This window comes from Mus caroli, unplaced genomic scaffold (genome assembly GCF_978045245.1).
Source record: "Mus caroli unplaced genomic scaffold, Mus_caroli_1 scaffold_8, whole genome shotgun sequence".
In the NCBI taxonomy this organism is placed as follows: Eukaryota; Metazoa; Chordata; class Mammalia; order Rodentia; family Muridae; genus Mus; species Mus caroli.
Window position 1 is genome coordinate 24,343,605 of NW_028227263.1, and position 17,008 is coordinate 24,360,612.

At 45.3% G+C, this 17,008-nt stretch overlaps 1 long non-coding RNA gene across 2 annotated transcripts in view; it reads left to right on the forward strand.

The window, feature by feature from the left end:
- The first annotated feature begins 3,430 nt into the window (after positions 1-3,430).
- LOC147002862 (uncharacterized) overlaps positions 3,431-17,008 on the forward strand; it is a 48,126-nt gene continuing 34,548 nt past the window's right edge. The window contains exon 1 of one of the 2 annotated variants that reach the window (XR_015048065.1): positions 3,431-3,460. This is a non-coding gene — a long non-coding RNA (uncharacterized LOC147002862). Of the gene's footprint in view, positions 3,461-3,706; positions 3,786-17,008 lie in introns of those variants that run through there. The other variant, XR_015048064.1, reaches the window with a different exon arrangement.

The following is a 17,008-nucleotide window of genomic DNA, read 5'->3' on the forward strand; positions in this document are numbered from 1 at the left end:
GACTGAGATCTGGTAGGATATGCCTGCTCATACCGAATTTTAACAATTAAATGTTGGGGTTGGTGATATGGCTTAGTTGGTTAACATTATTGTTATGCAAATATAATGGCCTGCATTGAATCCCCACAACACAGGTTAAAAAATCTGAGTGTGGAGGGACATACAAATTATCTCAGCTCTAAGAACATAGAGACAGGTAGATTGCTAGGACTGGCTGAACAGCCAGCCTAGCTTATGGATGAACTCTGAGACGTCAATAGCCCTGTTTAAAAAGAATAGAAAGGTGGATGGTGCCTGATTGAATGGCACCCAATGTTGTCCTCTGGCCTCCATCTGTATGTGTGTCAACACACATGTGCAGTGGAATATATACATGCACCTGCACACATGGCATTCACACACATGGGTCACATATACACACAAACTATTCACTGAATTATAAGAGCTGCACACACTTATTAAAATAAGTTAATCATGTCATTCAAGCATCTAAAAGAGAGCTAGTAAACATGTCTTTCTATGTCTAAACCAATATCACTACTGGACACTGTTAAAAATGTGCTAAGGCTTCCTTCTGTATTTTCTTTTGCTTATAAACAGGTGGAAGCATGGGTACACACACACACACACACACACACACACACACACACACACACTCCCTTTTCTTTAAGAAGTAGGAAGTCTAAAGATGCTGTTCTTCAACTCACTTAAATCATACACCAGATAATCACAAATAACCAGGTTAATAACAGAGCTTTACATGACTGGAACTGTTGTTCAGTAAATATTTGCTCAGTAGATCTAAAAAGGAGAAACTTTGTGACCCGTGGGAAAGAGGGAAGAAGAGTTCAGGGGATGTCGGTTTCTCTGAGATGACCTGGTAACCCAGCTTAGCCAACCTTAGATAAGGAGTTTAATGGTCCTCTGTTTCCAAAGCCAGCCTTTAGAGGGCACTCCTCCCTCCTCTACACAAAGCAATTCCTCCCAGCCTGTGAAAACAAGAATTTTGGTGAATGTGATATTCAGTCATTTGGGTGCCCCAGTGGTATTTGACTGATGTCTTAAAAGACTATGTTTAGGCAACCCACTTTATTATATATCTCTATAGCCACCGCATATCAGGAGGAAAGAGCACTTACACAGCATATGTAGAATTTTGATATAACCTGTGTGTAGGCGGCTTGAATATCCAGGCTGCATACCATTTGACCAAGTACCTTAACATAAAGTAATATAGATACATTTATTATATAAAGTACCTGGAAAACCTTTAAAATTATTTTTATCTTCTGGGTTCTTGCTTGAAGGTTATGTATATGGACATATGTGTGTTTGGTGCCCAGGGATGCTAAAAGAGGGAGTCGTATCTTTTGGCTACAGTTACAGAAGGTTATGAGCTGCCCCGTGGGCTCTATGCAGGAGCAGAATATGCTCTGACCCACTGAGCCATTTCTTTAGCCTGTCACTACTGTTTTTCAGATGAGATCTTTCATAGCCCAGACTTGTGGTAGCAGCCCCTGCATCCACTTCCTGAGTGTTGGGATTATAGGTATGTGTCATCATACCCTACATGGATGGTTATAGACAAAGATTGACATCTACTCCATAGGTAAACCACAGTTTATTTCTAGTGTATAAAACTTAAATGATTATAAATGAAAATACTCATAAACAAGAAATGTAATTTTGGGTACATTCATGGAATGCAGTTGTATGGATTGTTAAAAGTAACATGATTGGAAAGAATCGATTATCCCAGAACATATTTATAGCATCTTGACAGTGTGTAGCATGTAGCTTCCTTTTCTCTGTACATTCAATGCTCATCAGACATTTTGTTGCTGTGACAAATTCCTCAGAGAAATACAGTTGTCTAATGGTTTTAAAGGTGTCAATCTGTGGTCATCTGGCTCCATTGTTTTTAAGGCCCATGGCAAGGCAGAGATACTGCAGTCAAAGTGTGGGTGTGTGGGGTGCTGTTCACCCCATGGCAGCCAGGAAGCAAAGAGAGAGACAGGGGGCCGGGTACAATGACCAGGCAGAGAAGGTGTCTCTGCTGGTCACAGGAATACAGCTGGGGTTTACTCTACACTTATGTCTTGTTCCCATGTCATTCATAACCCAGCACTGCATGGTTCTTCTTCCGGAATGGTTGCACAAAGAAAAGCACTTTTGCCGGGCAGTGGTGGCACACACCTTTAATCCCAACACTTGGGAGGCAGAGGCAGGCAGATTTCTGAGTTTGAGGCTAGCCTGGTCTACAAAGTGAGTTCCAGGACAGCCAGGGCTACGCAGATAAACCCTGTCTTGAAAAACCAAAACAACAACAACAACAACAACAACAAAAACAAAACAAAACAGCACCCTCTAAGAAGAAATGTCACATTAGGTTCAGCAGCTGAGAAGTAGACCAGAGCATCTCCCCTGCCCTTCACCGGCTGGTCCTCCTCCGTAGTCTCCTCAGGCTCCAGGTCAGGTCAGGGAACCCCTCAACCTCTTACCATCATGGAGGTGCAGAGATAATGGCTTTTCCTCTTTATCTCCATAGTATATGATTAGGGCTTTCATTGGCTGCTCCTGCCCTGTCCAAACCAGGACAGCCAGACCAAGGACAACTAACTGCATAAGAAACAGAAACAGGTTCTGGGGTCATTCCCCTGGGGCGGGATCCTGGACCAGGAGAGGGAATAGTTTTGCGGTGAACTCAAATCATTTTCAGCTGACAGAAGACTGCAAGCCACACTGGACCTGCTTAATCTCCAGACTTCTCGAAGAATCCCAGGACGGTGCCCCAGTGATGGTTTTCTTCACTCTTTCTACACACTGTCTTCCTATGCGAGCCACCATGTCCAGCTGCTCTGCCTGCACCATACAACTTCAGAAGGTACCATTCCTGTAGGCTACAGTAAGAATGGTATCCACTGGAATCATGCAGTAGGGTGAGCCATCCTGCTGTTACCTCCATTTTGGATCTCTGGATAGGGATTTGTTCCTATAATGTGTAATTTTTCACAAAAGCCGTATTTAAGAAAGTTAAGGCACCCCTATACCTCCATATATCAGCGGGTCTTATTTCTGGCTGGTGACATAATGATTGAGTTTTATTTTCTTCTTTGTGATTTTTTTCTCCCATTTTCCATTTTTTTTCCCGCAATGAGCACATATTCTTTCTTTAATCAGAGAATGAGAGAAAGCGACAATAAATGTTACTTTAAGAAAAAAAAGAAAGTAAACGAGGTGCCCAGAGAGTCTGGCAGGCAGGAGAGCAGAGGCGAGCGTTTACTTGTAAGAGAGAAGCTGGAAGCAGGCAAGGAGAGGATTTCTAATGAGGCCAAGAGTCCAGGGAATGTGCCAGAAGGGGCTGTGATTACCATCCGAGTCTAACAGTCTTCTTTAGAAATCACTAAGAGCACCGTGTCCTGGGAACACAGGGAGCTGTAGGACGCAGTTGGAGAACAGGGTACGTTGCCCCAGGAGTGGGACTGAGTGCTGCTTGAAGTCTCTGCCCCCACCAAAGGAAGCGAGCCAAGCTGGGAGCAGCTTGATTAACTGCCGATCTGTGGCCAGTGAATGAAAGTTCAATTAGAATGGGGTTTGCTAATGAAATCCAAAGGCAGGAACAGGAAGCTGGCAAGAGCTGCTGTTTTCTGGAAGTATAAATCAGAACCTGAAGAGGGTGGGTGTCGGGCAGGAGTGACGGTGAGAGCAAGAGGGTGGGGGGCTCCCCTAGGCTGTTTGGGCCACCCTCAGGAGAAGGGCACCTGGCAAAGACGGACTGTGTTCAGGTAAGTGAGCTAGAACCTAGCCTGTCTTTCAAGCTCGTCTCTAAAAGAAGTAAGTATGCTTGCACTTTCCTTGCTGGACGACTGTTGGGAAGTAAACACCCAAGACTGGGCATGTGATGAGTCTTCAAGCTGACTGGTGGATGCCAAGCACTTCAGGAACGGCAGGTGGCGCTGCTATGGAGTCGGGCTGGCCTCCAACACTCATCTTCCCGAGTGCTGGGATGGCAGCGTGTGCCCAGCTGTAGCAATGCTTTCTTCATGTACATTGATATCTTTATCATCACTGTTCCTCCAGAAGATAACCACTAATGAGGGTGTACATGTGTGTAAGTGTGTGCTGGCGCATATGCGTGTGTAGGTCATGAGTCTTGATGTCAGGCTCCACCCACCTTTCTTTCCCAGGGTTGTTTGTGTTTCCATCTCCCAGGTGCTGGCAGCAAGCATGTGACACCCCACCCAGGTTTTCACATGGGTATTAGAGACTGAGCTGAAGTCCTCAGACTTGTGTGGCAAGAATTTTACTGACTGGTCTTGGCAACCTAGTCGGCTTGGTTAGTTCTAGGTCAGTGAGAGACCCTGTCTATAAGAAAGAAAGACAGAGGGAGGGGGAGAAGGAAGGAAGGAAGGAAGGAAGGAAGGAAGGAAGGAAGGAAGGAAGGAAGGAAGGGAGGGAGGGAGGAAGGAAAGATGGAAGGAAGGAAGGGAGGGAGGGAGGGAAGGAGGGAGGGAGGGAGGGAGGGAGGGAGGGAGGGAGGGAGGGAGGGAGGGAGGGAGGGAGGGAGGGAGGAAAAGAAAGGTGGGTGGAGCCTGAGGAATGACATCAATTTTACTCCAAGATAAACATTTTTATAATAACTTTATTTTTAACATCTTATTTGAAAAAAAACCCATCTTATTTGGAAATGATTTTAGACAGAAAAGTTGACCAAGTGGAAGAATGTTTCTGAATGTCTTAGACTTAACTTCCACCAATGTCAACATCTTACAACACTGTAGTTGGATTGTCACGAACAGCCGACTGTCAAGCACATGAAGACTAAAAGCTGACACAGATTGTAGTTGAGTTCTCCATACATCCCTTCCTGTCTAGGACCCACTTCACCTTTCATCCTTATGTCTCTCTGACTTCCCCCATGTGTGTTCTGTCTTTCAGGAGCTGGACATCTTGGGGTGTTCTTATCTGTTATGGTATAGGATGTTTCTCAGTCTGGGCTTGTCTGATATTTCCTCCAATTAGCAGACATTCTACATCTGGGTAAGATTGCCTCAGATGGAGTGATGCCTCTGGCTCAGAAGGCCCTACCAGGGACTTGTGATGTCGCTACATCTTGTACTAGCTTTGTATCACATATTAGTTTAGAATTATGGGGGCTTGGTAATTCATCAGAGGCCCATGAGGTTATGGCAGGGTCTTATGACCCAAACTGACTGCTAATCATTGATCCTCCTGCTGTGGCCCCTGAATGCACAGATTGCAGATGTGCACTTCGACACCTGCCAGGTCTGTGACTTTGAACTGCACAGATTCATAGACTACACCCAACGATCCCGAGTTCCTTTGCAGCAGAAACCCCTTGTAGTGTTGCATAGCTTACGGTACCCTGCTTCCTGCTGCTGGAGGGACTGAGGGAGGTTAGACATGCAGGATTTAAATCGAGGCTTGCTATCCCAACTACTTTGCGCCATTTGCCTGTGAACCAAGCTTGATAGGTTCCTTAGGGGAGGACAGAGAGCTCTCGGGCCACCAATTCAGCAGACACAGCATCAGAGCTGAGGCAGGAGGATCCCAAGTTCAAGACCTACCTAAGCTAAGGAGTGGTTTCAAAGTGAAAGAAAGACTAGAAATACAACTCAGAGGTACAGTGCCCAGCTAGTAAGAAGCCATAGGCTTAATTCCCAGCCCTCTGAAAGAAGAAGAAACAAAAGCAAGGATGTAACAGAAGTACAGCTCTTAGGTAAGGTAGACACACGTGTGTGATGGTAAGGTATACGCTTCATGCTTTGTATAGGGCAGCTCTATTTGGCTGAGTGAGCTGTGGACACAAATGAGGGTGGTCCCAGTATGGACAGATTTTCAATGAGTTTGTTAAAGAGGGCCCAGTACTCTGGACTCCCCTGTAAAATAAATAGCCTGGTTTTCAAATGTCAGCAACTAAAATCACAAAGAACACTCCGACCTGGTCAAACAGGACAGTCCATTTTGCAGGAAGAGGTTCACACCTTACCCCCGGGCAGACTGCAGATAGTTGAGGTGGGCGCTTGGATGGAGGATGAGGAGGGAAAAATGTCTGTAGGACCAGTAGTCTTAGCATGATGTCTGTCACATGAGGACAACCAGCCCCTGCAGCCTGGAGGGCTGCCCTGATGGTAGCTGCAGAAGGGTGGACACTCTGGCCAAGGCTGCCAGTAGCCCACTCTTCCCCTTTGTTTACCAAACTGTTGATGTGAGTTGGGCTCATCACCACTTGGGACAAAGGGTGGTCTTCTGTTCTTGCTTGCAGCTAGTGTGTGATTAGATTGAGGTTAATAGGATGTCCTTAGAGTATTGTATAGGCTTTCAAGAAAGTCCTCTTAACAGGGAAGAAAACTTCTTTCTAATTTCTTTCACTGGCTGCCTGGAATGTGGATGTAATGGCTAAGTACAAGCATCCAACCTTGGACCATGTGGTGACCAGGGTGGGGCATCAGGATAAGGGGAGCCTGGGTCCCTAGAGGTCACAGAGACAGCAGGCTGCTCCCAGACTTCTACAACAAGGCTTACTATTGAAGGAAGAAAATAATGTAAGCTGGCTGATGAAGTCACTGATATTTTGCATACATGTTGAGCCAGAAACACAAAAAGGCCATTTGGTGTGAGAGGGAAGACTAATTCCCAAGTGTGCTGTGTGCCACCAAATATCCACATTACCTGCTGTGATTAAGCAGATCTCATGAGCAACCCCCATGAGGACATGGAGGATCCACCTAGGCCACTTAAGTCAGAGTCCTTCAGGGGGTCAGTCCCCAAAATCTGTCCCCCAGTGGTCTTAATGCTCATGAAAGTCTGTGGCTTACGGAATGATGTGGGTAAGAAAGCAAGGTACCAACCATTTATTTAAACTCAATTTGCCTAAAATTAACATGGAGGAATGTCATGCTCCATCATCCCTATAGGAGAAGCACAGTGGTCCTCTCTTATCTGTGGTTTCACTTTCAGTGAAGGGCCACACACTAAAAATACCAAATGGAGCATTTCAGAAATAAACAGTTAATAGTTTTTACTTCATGACCGTTCTAAGTAATAGAACCAAAAATTTGCACCATTTCTCCTCATCCATCCTGGGTCACAGGGCACCCCTTTGTTCCGAGTATGCAATCTGCATCTGCTCCACTCTTCTCCATCACTTAGGACCTGTCTCAGTTTTCAGCTGGATATTTAGGACAGCACAGAGCATGGGTTTGGGAAACCCTTGTTTTTACCCAACAATGTTTTGAAGATATGTTAGAAAGAAACTGTAAAGCACTTCCTCATGTGAAAGGTAAAAGTATAATAAGATACATTGAGAGAGAGAGAGAGAGAGAGAGAGAGAGAGAGAGAGAGAGAGAACATTCATATAACCTATTATACAGTTTTAACTGCTCCATTTTTATCAGTAGTCACTGTTAGGTTTTATCTTTATAACTTGAGCATGTTAGAACCTCGGCAGCAGTGTTGGAGTGGGTGTTTGGGTCACAGAGAAGCCCACCGATATGAACATTCTTCTCCATTTGCCCAAGGGAAAGTTTAACATATCTTTTTATTTCTCTTGAACATTTGCCAAATTTGTTCCATTTTATTCTTGTAGATTATTCTCTTCTGCCTGCCAAATAGCCTTCCTTGAATGGGTGTGTTTCTTTCAATAAATATTCTCAGACCTGGAGCATTTAGAACAGGATTTCCCAAATCCATCCATTTTGATTATTTTTGTCTCCCTCTTGATTTTTTTTAATATTGCCATGCCTGAGTGTATTTCATGAGCTATACCAAATTAATATGTTGACAATGTTCTCTCCTGCTTAGGAAAGTGCTGGCATTTGACAGCAAGGACAGAGGCATGAATGGATGGGTTTGGGATTGTATTGAGTTCATTCTATTTTATTTTTTGAGTTATTTAATTTATAAAGTAATTTGGGGATGAGGAGATACAGTGATACATATAATATTACAACCAAGTGTATTTATTACAAAATTATAAAACTTTATAGAAAAGTCCCTAGACAAGCTAGGAGGAAAGTCAGGAGAGGGCACACAGTGGTTGTCAGAACTGTGCTTTTACTACCAATATGATGCTGCGACTAAGTGAGTACATTCGTTCCCTCTCTCAGCCTCAGTTTCCCCATCTTCAGAATCAGGGTGGCCATCATTTACATGGTTGCATGACAAATGAAGTCCGGCTGGCAGATGATGCTTAGGGAGTGGTGGGCTTGTTATCAGACTTCTCTGGAGAAGCAGTGGGGGGCGGGAGGGGACATATTTCTGTGGCAATTAGTAAAGGGAAAAGGAAAGAGAGAATGTATGTTAGGGTAAGGGGATGTTGATCTTTTGATTAGGATTCTCTAGAGGGAAAAACCCAGGATAGATGTACGTGTTACAAAGAGGATTCCTCTGACTGATTTGCATCCCAGAGGTCACGTAGTCCAACATGGCCATTCACAAGCTGGAAAGGTAGAGAAGCCAGTAGCTGCCCTGTCCATTGTGGTTGTTTTAGCAATCCCAATCCTGGCCTAAAGCCTGGGGTTCTCTGAAGAGTTGCTGATGTTGAGTCCACACTGAAGTGCACAAGAAGCTAGAGTCTGATGTCAGCAGACCACCACCTTGTGCACCTCACTAGGATGGGCAGGAAGCACTCTTTGCCTTTCTCCAACTTCCCTCCATCTGGACCACTCTCCCATGGGAAGATGCTGCCCACATTCCTGGGCCTGCCTTTCTACCCTAGTCACTGTCCCACCTGCCAATCATCTCTGAAATGCCTCTCACAGACATCCAGAGGTTCATCTCACAATCCTATCCATTCAAGCTGACAACCAAGACCAACCATAACACTCCAGGAAACAGACTGAACATTACAGAACAGCAAAGACAGCTGGCCAAGCCAGGGAACGGAGCCAGGGGGATGTGGAGCCTCCACTGCGGATGGGGAGGAGCTGGACTCGCCTAAAACAAGGATGCCTGGGAAACCTAGGTTAAGGCAGAAGCTTTGGGATGGCAGTGGAAGTGGTTCTCATGGGTCTGCAGGAGGTGCTTTGGGGAAGGTCTGCTAAGCAAAGTAGCAGAGGCCAACACGCTAGGGCGGATGTTGGATGAAGACACTGCCCTACAATCCCTTTTTCCTGCTGACCTCAGACTCCAGCTTCTGCCTTTCTGTAAGGGAGTGATTATTAAAGGTAGCCTTTGATGCATCCCGCCCCTTGAGAGGAAGCATGGCTCTGTGGCCACTGGTGTGTGAAGAAGCCAGGGGCACACTATATCCAGAGTAACTGTGTGGGAAGGAGAAGTTAACTGCATTTCTCTTTATTAATCCCTTTAGTTACTTGATTATAAAGTGAAATTTAGTTTTCAAGAAATGTAGAAGGTGGTAGTGCTCACCTGTAACCCCAGTGGCAGGGTCAAAAGTCTCAGGCTAGCCTGGGCTACACAGCCAGAACCTGTCTCAAAACAAGACAAGACAAGACAAGACAAGACAAGACAAGACAAGACAAGACAAGACAAGACAAGACAAGACAAGACAAGACAAAACAAAATGGTAAGTTGAAAGAAACAAACAGGAGATCCCACTGAGAGCTGGACTTGATTTGCATTGCTTCTCTCTCTCTCTCTCTCTTTCTCTCTCTCTCTTTCGATCGCGCACTCGCTCAGGTTCTATGGAATTCTTTGGAGAATTCAGGCACTGATACTTGCATAACACTCTGCACAAGACCATATGCGGTGTGGACATGGTGGGATGACTTCGTTGCTGTGGTAACTGATGACTGCCAGCAGTGCTGTGTCCTTGCTCATCCTGAGTCTTCCTTCATGTCGGAAATTCATTTCCCCAACTCTTTTGCCCGGGATAACTTCATACCATCCTTCAGATGGTAACTCAAGGACATGTTCTCCAGGCAGCCCTCCTTCCTTCCCTCTTTTCACATTATAATCACCTGTTTAAATGGCTTCCACCAGACTGTAGGCATTTGTGGATCCCAGCCTACAGGCCAATTCTATGCTTCTAATCCGGATCAGAAATCAAGAAAAGTCTGATAAATAACACCCCAAGGATTTTTTTTTTTAAAAAGAAACGAATTTAATGGTGGCCCAAGAAGCAATGACCAACTCTACTTGTAGGTGGCAAAATCGAACAGGCAGAGTGGAGTGGGATTTCCAACACAACTGGTTTTAGTGTCTTCTGCCTTTGCTTATTAAGCAAGTGGCTGAATTGAGAGGCTTAGACTTACCAAAATGTGGTGCCACTGAGGCCTAAGGAGATTAAGACACTGGCTTTAGGGTCAGAATTTCCAACTTTAAAACCAGGCTACCTTGTTTGCCATCTGTGAAACTTCCAGCAGCTCACTTCATTTCTCTGGTCCTCCGGTTTCCCGGAGAGATGGGCAAAAAAAAAAAAAAAAAAAAAAAAAGCACCTACCTCTGTCCAAACAAGAAAATGGAAGGTGAGCGGGTATGCTCCCGCACACCAGGATACAGGGGACTTAGAGGAGACAGGGGAATTAAGAAGGGTCCTTCTTGAATCCTCGTTCTACCTGTGCAACCTGGAGGATGCGGGGTGGGGGCAGGGATGCACCTGGCGCCCCACACCAGCCCTAACATCTTCAGGGTGCACCTAGAGAGGAAACAGGTTTCTGGGGTTTTGAATCTGGTTGGGGCTCCTGAAAGGAAGCCCCTGGGGCGCTGTGCTTCCTGGCTTCTGCTGCCTCCCTCCTCCTGTGCTGCAAGGAAAGCTGAGGTTCACAAAGTGGCCCTTTAAATGGTTTTTATAGCGACATAAAAGCGCCAGCGGGCGGCTGGCCTCCTCTGCGATGACCTCTGAGCTGGTGGTAAATTGCATCTCTTGGCACAGGCGGCTGTGGGCAGCGGCAGGATCAATAGTGCAGCCCTTGTCTGGTGGAGGGCAGAGAGTGATGGTGGGGGACGCATCTGGGGATTACCAGAGAGGTTCAGGCCAAGGCCCCAAAGGGGTTTGCAGGGACCAAGCCAGGCCATTTGAGACTCTTTCATTCCTTGGAGGCTTACAAAGGAAGCTCCCAGCCATGGTTCCCAGGAACTCTCGGGGTACCGAGAATGTTCATGGTGGGACAAAAATGAAAACTGGATGGGGTTGCTGTTGGAAGGTGGCACGGCACCCCAACCAGAGGCAGTCTTTCCTACTCCCTTGCTGTTTAGGAACCAGGCAGGAGGGCTTGTCAAACAGGGCGCTGACATAATGTTCTGCATGCCAGAGCCCACTAACATATGACCTAAACTTTCTTCTAACAGACATTAAGGGCCACTTTTGGGGGAGGGGGCTTGATTTCTTCATCCATGAGTGGAATTATGAGGTGAGCTTCCTATGGTGTTGCCCTTAGGATCCCCGGCTATTCAGCTTGCAGACATGACTAATCGACATCAGCAATCTTGGGCAGTCAGAGTCTGGGATGCTCAGAGAGACTGAGTATATAGTCCTCCATATAGACCAGTTCAAGATGGCAATAAGGATAAATCCCACACTGATTTTGCTAGCTCCAGTGCTTTAAGCTACACAGTAAAGAACCATAGTTACTGCTCACGAGCATGTTATCATCATGTTAGAGAAGTATGTTGCTAATGTATTCGCAGATAAATAAGTGTATCGTCACAATCATTAGTTAGAGGAAGCTAATATAACCTAGGACATTTCATCTACAAAATCAAATGAACAAAACATCCCCGGACACACGTCTTCCAGGTTAGGAGACAACCCAGATGGAAATCTAAGCTCAAGACTGTACTGATCAGGCAACCAGAGAGTGTGAATAAGTTTTCTAGAAAGTTCCAAGACGTTGCTAAGTTCATAAGAAGTTGCTCCATGGTGTTGATGAGAATAGGGCATTTTACATGAATTTCTCATTGTAAAGACTGAGGTGATGATCATAATGCATGAGGGTGACATAGGTGACCTTGCATGAGGGTGACATAGGCAGCCTTGACTTCTACTTTTCAAAGGGTTGGGAGGGGTCTTTTGTGATCCGTAGATTTCTCTAGAATTGGGAGGATGTCTAAACCATGCTAGGCTCCTTTCTTTATATTTCAATTCTAATATTTTGTTTTCAGCATGACCTGCTGTCACCACCACCAGAACACACCCCAGTTTGAATGTTGGTTGCCCAGCGTCCATGTTTTAGGGCATTAATCAGCAAAGTCATGTGTTAGTAGCATTTGGATGTGGGGCTCTGTGAAAGAAAATCTGATGAAGCCATGGAGATGGATGTCCCATGACAGCCTCAGTTGCTCTTTTTTTTTTTTTTTAAAGATTCATTATATATAAGTATACTGTAGCTGTCTTTAGACACACCAGAAGAGGGCATCAGATCTCATTATAGATGATTGTGAGCCACCATGTGGTTGCTGGGATTTGAACTCATGACCTCTAGAAGAGCAGTCAGTGCTCCTAACCACTAAGCCACCTCTCCAGCACCCTCAGTTGTTCTTTATGAAGAGAAGCAAGATCCAAGGTGGCAAGCTTGCTTGGTCTGACCAATGGATGTCCTCCACCATGTTCTGATACAGCAAGAGGGCATTTGCTAGACACCAAGGCCAGACTTCCTAGTCTCTAGAACTCAGAGCCAAATAAACCTCTGTTCTTTATGTCACCCTGCCTATGCACCCTGCTATGTAGTAGTCAGGTAGAGCCAAAGAAGACAAACTAAGACAGCTTAGCTATGTCTACCTCTCTCTCTCTGATGCCCATGCCTGGTCTCTCCTACCTGGCCTCCTCATGGCCTGGGCTACCTGCTCATCTCTCTACTCACACTTGATCTGTGTACCCAAAGAGAGTTTTGGGGATGAATCATATTCCTTTGGGCTTAAGACTCTCTCTTAAGCTTTGAGCAGGAGTGTCTGCCATTGAGGTGCTTTGCAGGATTTGGCTTGTTTGGGTCTCACCAAGGCTCCTGCCATCCTATCCCAGAACTTAAAGTGCGTTCTGTTTTCTTCGTCACTCTGCCCCCCACCAAGCACAGTCCCCTTTGCCACCCAATCTCGGGAATGATGTCTCCTGTCACTGGCATTGTTATTTCAAGTCACCTCACTGAAGAGACCCCCACTGACTACCCTATGTGAAATGAGGACTCCTGTCATCCCCTGCCTCCTTATTCTGTTTTCTTCTCTTTCTGTGGTTATCTGCTTGTGTGTTCACTCATGTGCATATACCACCTGCTCTAGTTTGCTTTACCCATTGTAATAAACTCCATGGCCAAAAACAATTGAGGGTAAGAAAGGATTGATCTCACCTTACAGGTTACAGTCCCACAATGGAGAGAAGCCAAGAAAGAAGCTTGAAGGATAAACCATGGAGGAACAGTGTACACCAACTTGCTCTTCATGACTTGCTCAGCCGCTTTCTTACCTAGTACCACCTGTCCAGAGGTAGCACCACCCATAGTGGGCTGAATTCTCCCACATCAGTCAATAATAATAATAATAATAATAATAACAATAATAATAGCTACAGTTCAGTTCTTCATATTAGGCTCCTTCTCCTAAGTGGATATAGTTTATGTCAAATTGATAAAAACTAACTAGTGCATCCCTAGAATATTTTTCCATAAGGCACTTGACTTTCTCCTTCACTGCTATGTCCTTTGAGCCGAGGATGGTGCCCATCATAAATATTAAAAAATTATCAATTAAATATGTGAAAACATCAATAAGACAAATCATTATTTGAGGCCTCCCCCAGCCCCAGGCTCTGCATAAAACAGCTAACTAACTATAGACTTATTCTTACCATTAATTAAATTTGTTCTTTCACAGTTTGATAATGCATCCTGATTGCTCTCATGCCCACCTATCTCCTTTCTTCCTTTGTCTACTAACCTTACCCCCACATTAATGTTTTTTTTTTTTTTTTTTTGCTTGTGCCCTTAGAAACCTGATCAGGGGCCTCTTACTTCTTTGAATGACTAAATGATGCCAAGGTTGACAATGGCTTTGCACCAACATTAGGTCACAGTTGTGATTCAATGTTTGCCATGTTGAGATCTTATTTTGGGTGGTCCTTGACATCCATGATATAAAATACTGTCAGAAACCAATGATAAGACAAAGCCAATCCATAAGGATCTTGCCTAGCATCCCCCTCTTCCCCAGACCACCTCACCAGCTCCAGCATAAGCAAGCTGGTACAGCAAAGAGCTGCTGGGTAACAGAGGATAGCTAAGGCTTGGCTAAAACAGAGAGTTGGCACTTGAGTGTGTGGGAGTGGGGGAGTTCCTGAAAGGACAGGCTGTCTGTGTAGGCAGAGTGGAGAGTCAGCACTTCTTAAATGCTACTCACAGGCCAGTCCTGGCATTTCCTTCTTCCCAGCCATACAGTGGTCAAGTTGGAATTTGGTTGGGAGATAAATACGTCAGGGCTGAGAGCAGAAGAATTTCCTGAGATTTCTGAAATGATTGTTGAAAACTTGACAGCACTGAGGATAAGATCATAGAATGAAGCTTGGAAGACTCAGAAAGAAAGGGAGGGGACGTCTCTTAGACCACGTACAAGATGTCTTCTGGGTTAACTATGGCACAGGAGAGACACCAGTAAGTTCCCATAGCAGTGTAGAGGAAGAAAGACCCCCCCCCCCAGAGAAATGGGTGCATAGCATATCCACATGTAGTAATGCAATATTCGGAAAATATTTCTTGCATTCTAAGAGGCTGGGACATCTGGTGGGTCTCAGAGCCTGAGTTTACAATATATCCTGAGGTCACTGAAGACTTAGGACTGCTCTCTGATTAGTGCTCAGCCCGTTTGTTTAGCCCACTTTGAGAGAACTCTGGCCTTTGATTTCCCATGTGTACTGGTTAGTTTTGTGTCAACTTGACACAGCTGGAGTTATCACAGAGAAAGGAGCTTCGGTTGAGGAAATGCCTCCATGAGATACAACTGTAAGGCATTTTCTCAATTAGTGATCAAGGGGGAAAGGCCCCTTGTGGGTGGGACCATCTCTGGGTTGGTAGTCTTGGTTCTATAAGAGAGCAGGCTGAGCAAGCCAGGGGAAGCAAACCAGTAAAGAACATCCCTCCATGGCTTCTGCATCAGCTCCTGCTCTCTGACCTGCTTGAGTTCCAGTCCTGACTTCCTTTGGTGATGAACAGCAGTATGGAAGTGTAAGCCAAATAAACCCTTTCCTCCCCAACTTGCTTCTTGGTCAAGAATGTTTGTGCAGGAATAGAAACCCTGACTAAGACACCATGGAGTCAACTTTTACAACCTAAGCTATTACATAGCTGCAGTCTTACTACTCTCCCCTGCCCCTGACTCTGAGTAATGCAGGTGAATCATTAGCTGAGAACATCAAATACAGAAGTTAGAAGCAACTTCCTCAGATCTACCACAAAGGTCAAAAGCACCACTTATGGATATTGGTTGATAAACAGTGATGCTTGCTGTCTGGGTCAGTTGGAGTTAGTCAGTGACTTCATCTCTTGTAAAACTCTCTCTAGTATCCTGTTCTTTCTCCATGTGATGCTTTCTATGCTGTTCAATAAATACAGAGTTAGGGACCAGATAAAAGTCACTCCATTCACAGACACAATCTGACAGACACAGAGACACAGACAGAGACAGGCAGACACACGCAGGGACAGACAGAGTCTCTGCACAAAGACACACACAGAAAGACACACATAGACACATACGGATAGACATGGATACAGAGACAGGCAGAGATTAAGACCCATACAACAGACAGATAGAAGATGGGAGACACGGAGACTGTGAAGCGGAGGATTCGAATCTGGACTTTCCTCTCTGTTAAACGATTCTAAGTGGAGTGCCTTTATTTCTTTCCTTAATGCGATCCCAATGTATTGTTGGTAACTTGGAGCTTACCACTAATGCACATCCATAGATATGAGGCCACAGACACCAGTCTCATTTGTGTCCCGTACTGTGGGGAAAGTGGCAGACAGAACCCACAGTGTGGATGGATAATACCAACTGTCAGGAGTAATTGTTACCAAAGAACCTGTGCTCTGTGACCCAGCATCCTCCATGAGACCCCATAAAGCAGAGCTGAGGGGGCACCCTGAGAAGTGGGAGTCACACTTAGTGATGGGGCTCAGGATGAGAACTAAGCAGGTATGTCCACATCAGCTGGCCTGGCTTTGGGACACAGAGCCACTCTGTATAGTGCTGGTGGGTTGAGGATCCAGGGACATCGCAACAGCTTCTGGTTGGACGAGGAGATGGGTCTGTGTCTGGGAACCTTGGCTCCCAGGGTGTCCTTGAGGCATCCTCCAGATGTTGCGTCTCTCAGACTTCCATATTCACCTTACGGAATCACCAGCCCCTGCCTAGTGATATCATAGGCGTCACCACACCTTTTTATGTAAATACTGTTTGATAAAATGAGGTGCGGGCCTGCTGTTGCAAAGAACACTTAGCTGTTAAACACTTTTGCTTTCCACTCCATTGACTTTCCCTATTTATAGCTATTCCAGCAGAGCGGTCTATGTCACATTCATTTCCCGCCAGCTGCTGTTCTTCTCATCTTACTGTGGAATTGAGACCTAGTGGTACCTGCCCAGGACCTCCTGTTCTCCCTGGCATCGGCCTCTGGGGCAGCACTTGATAGTGAAAATGCAGAGGAAGTCTCTTGTCTCTTCTATCCTGGAGGCAGTCCTGAGTAGACAGTAGCCATTCTGTGATCTGGGTTTACCTGGTCAGAGGTTATAAGCGGTGTGAATGGAGAGGAGAGAATTTAAAATTCTGAAGAGGTATGAAAATCACGAGCCATGTAAATACTGTAATGAGGGTGGGGACAGATTAATATTAACACCAATATTAATAGTGATAGTAATGCTGGTAGTTAATCTTTATTGAGTTTCTTCCAATGCTCTGAGCAAAGCACTAAAATCTTAAATGCATTATGCATTTAACCTCATCCCAGCCCCACGGGGTAGGCTTTGAGTGGGCAGTATTGATCCGATGGGACTGTGCTCAGAGGGGGAGTAAGATTGTGGCTGGTAAGTAAAAAGTAAAATGA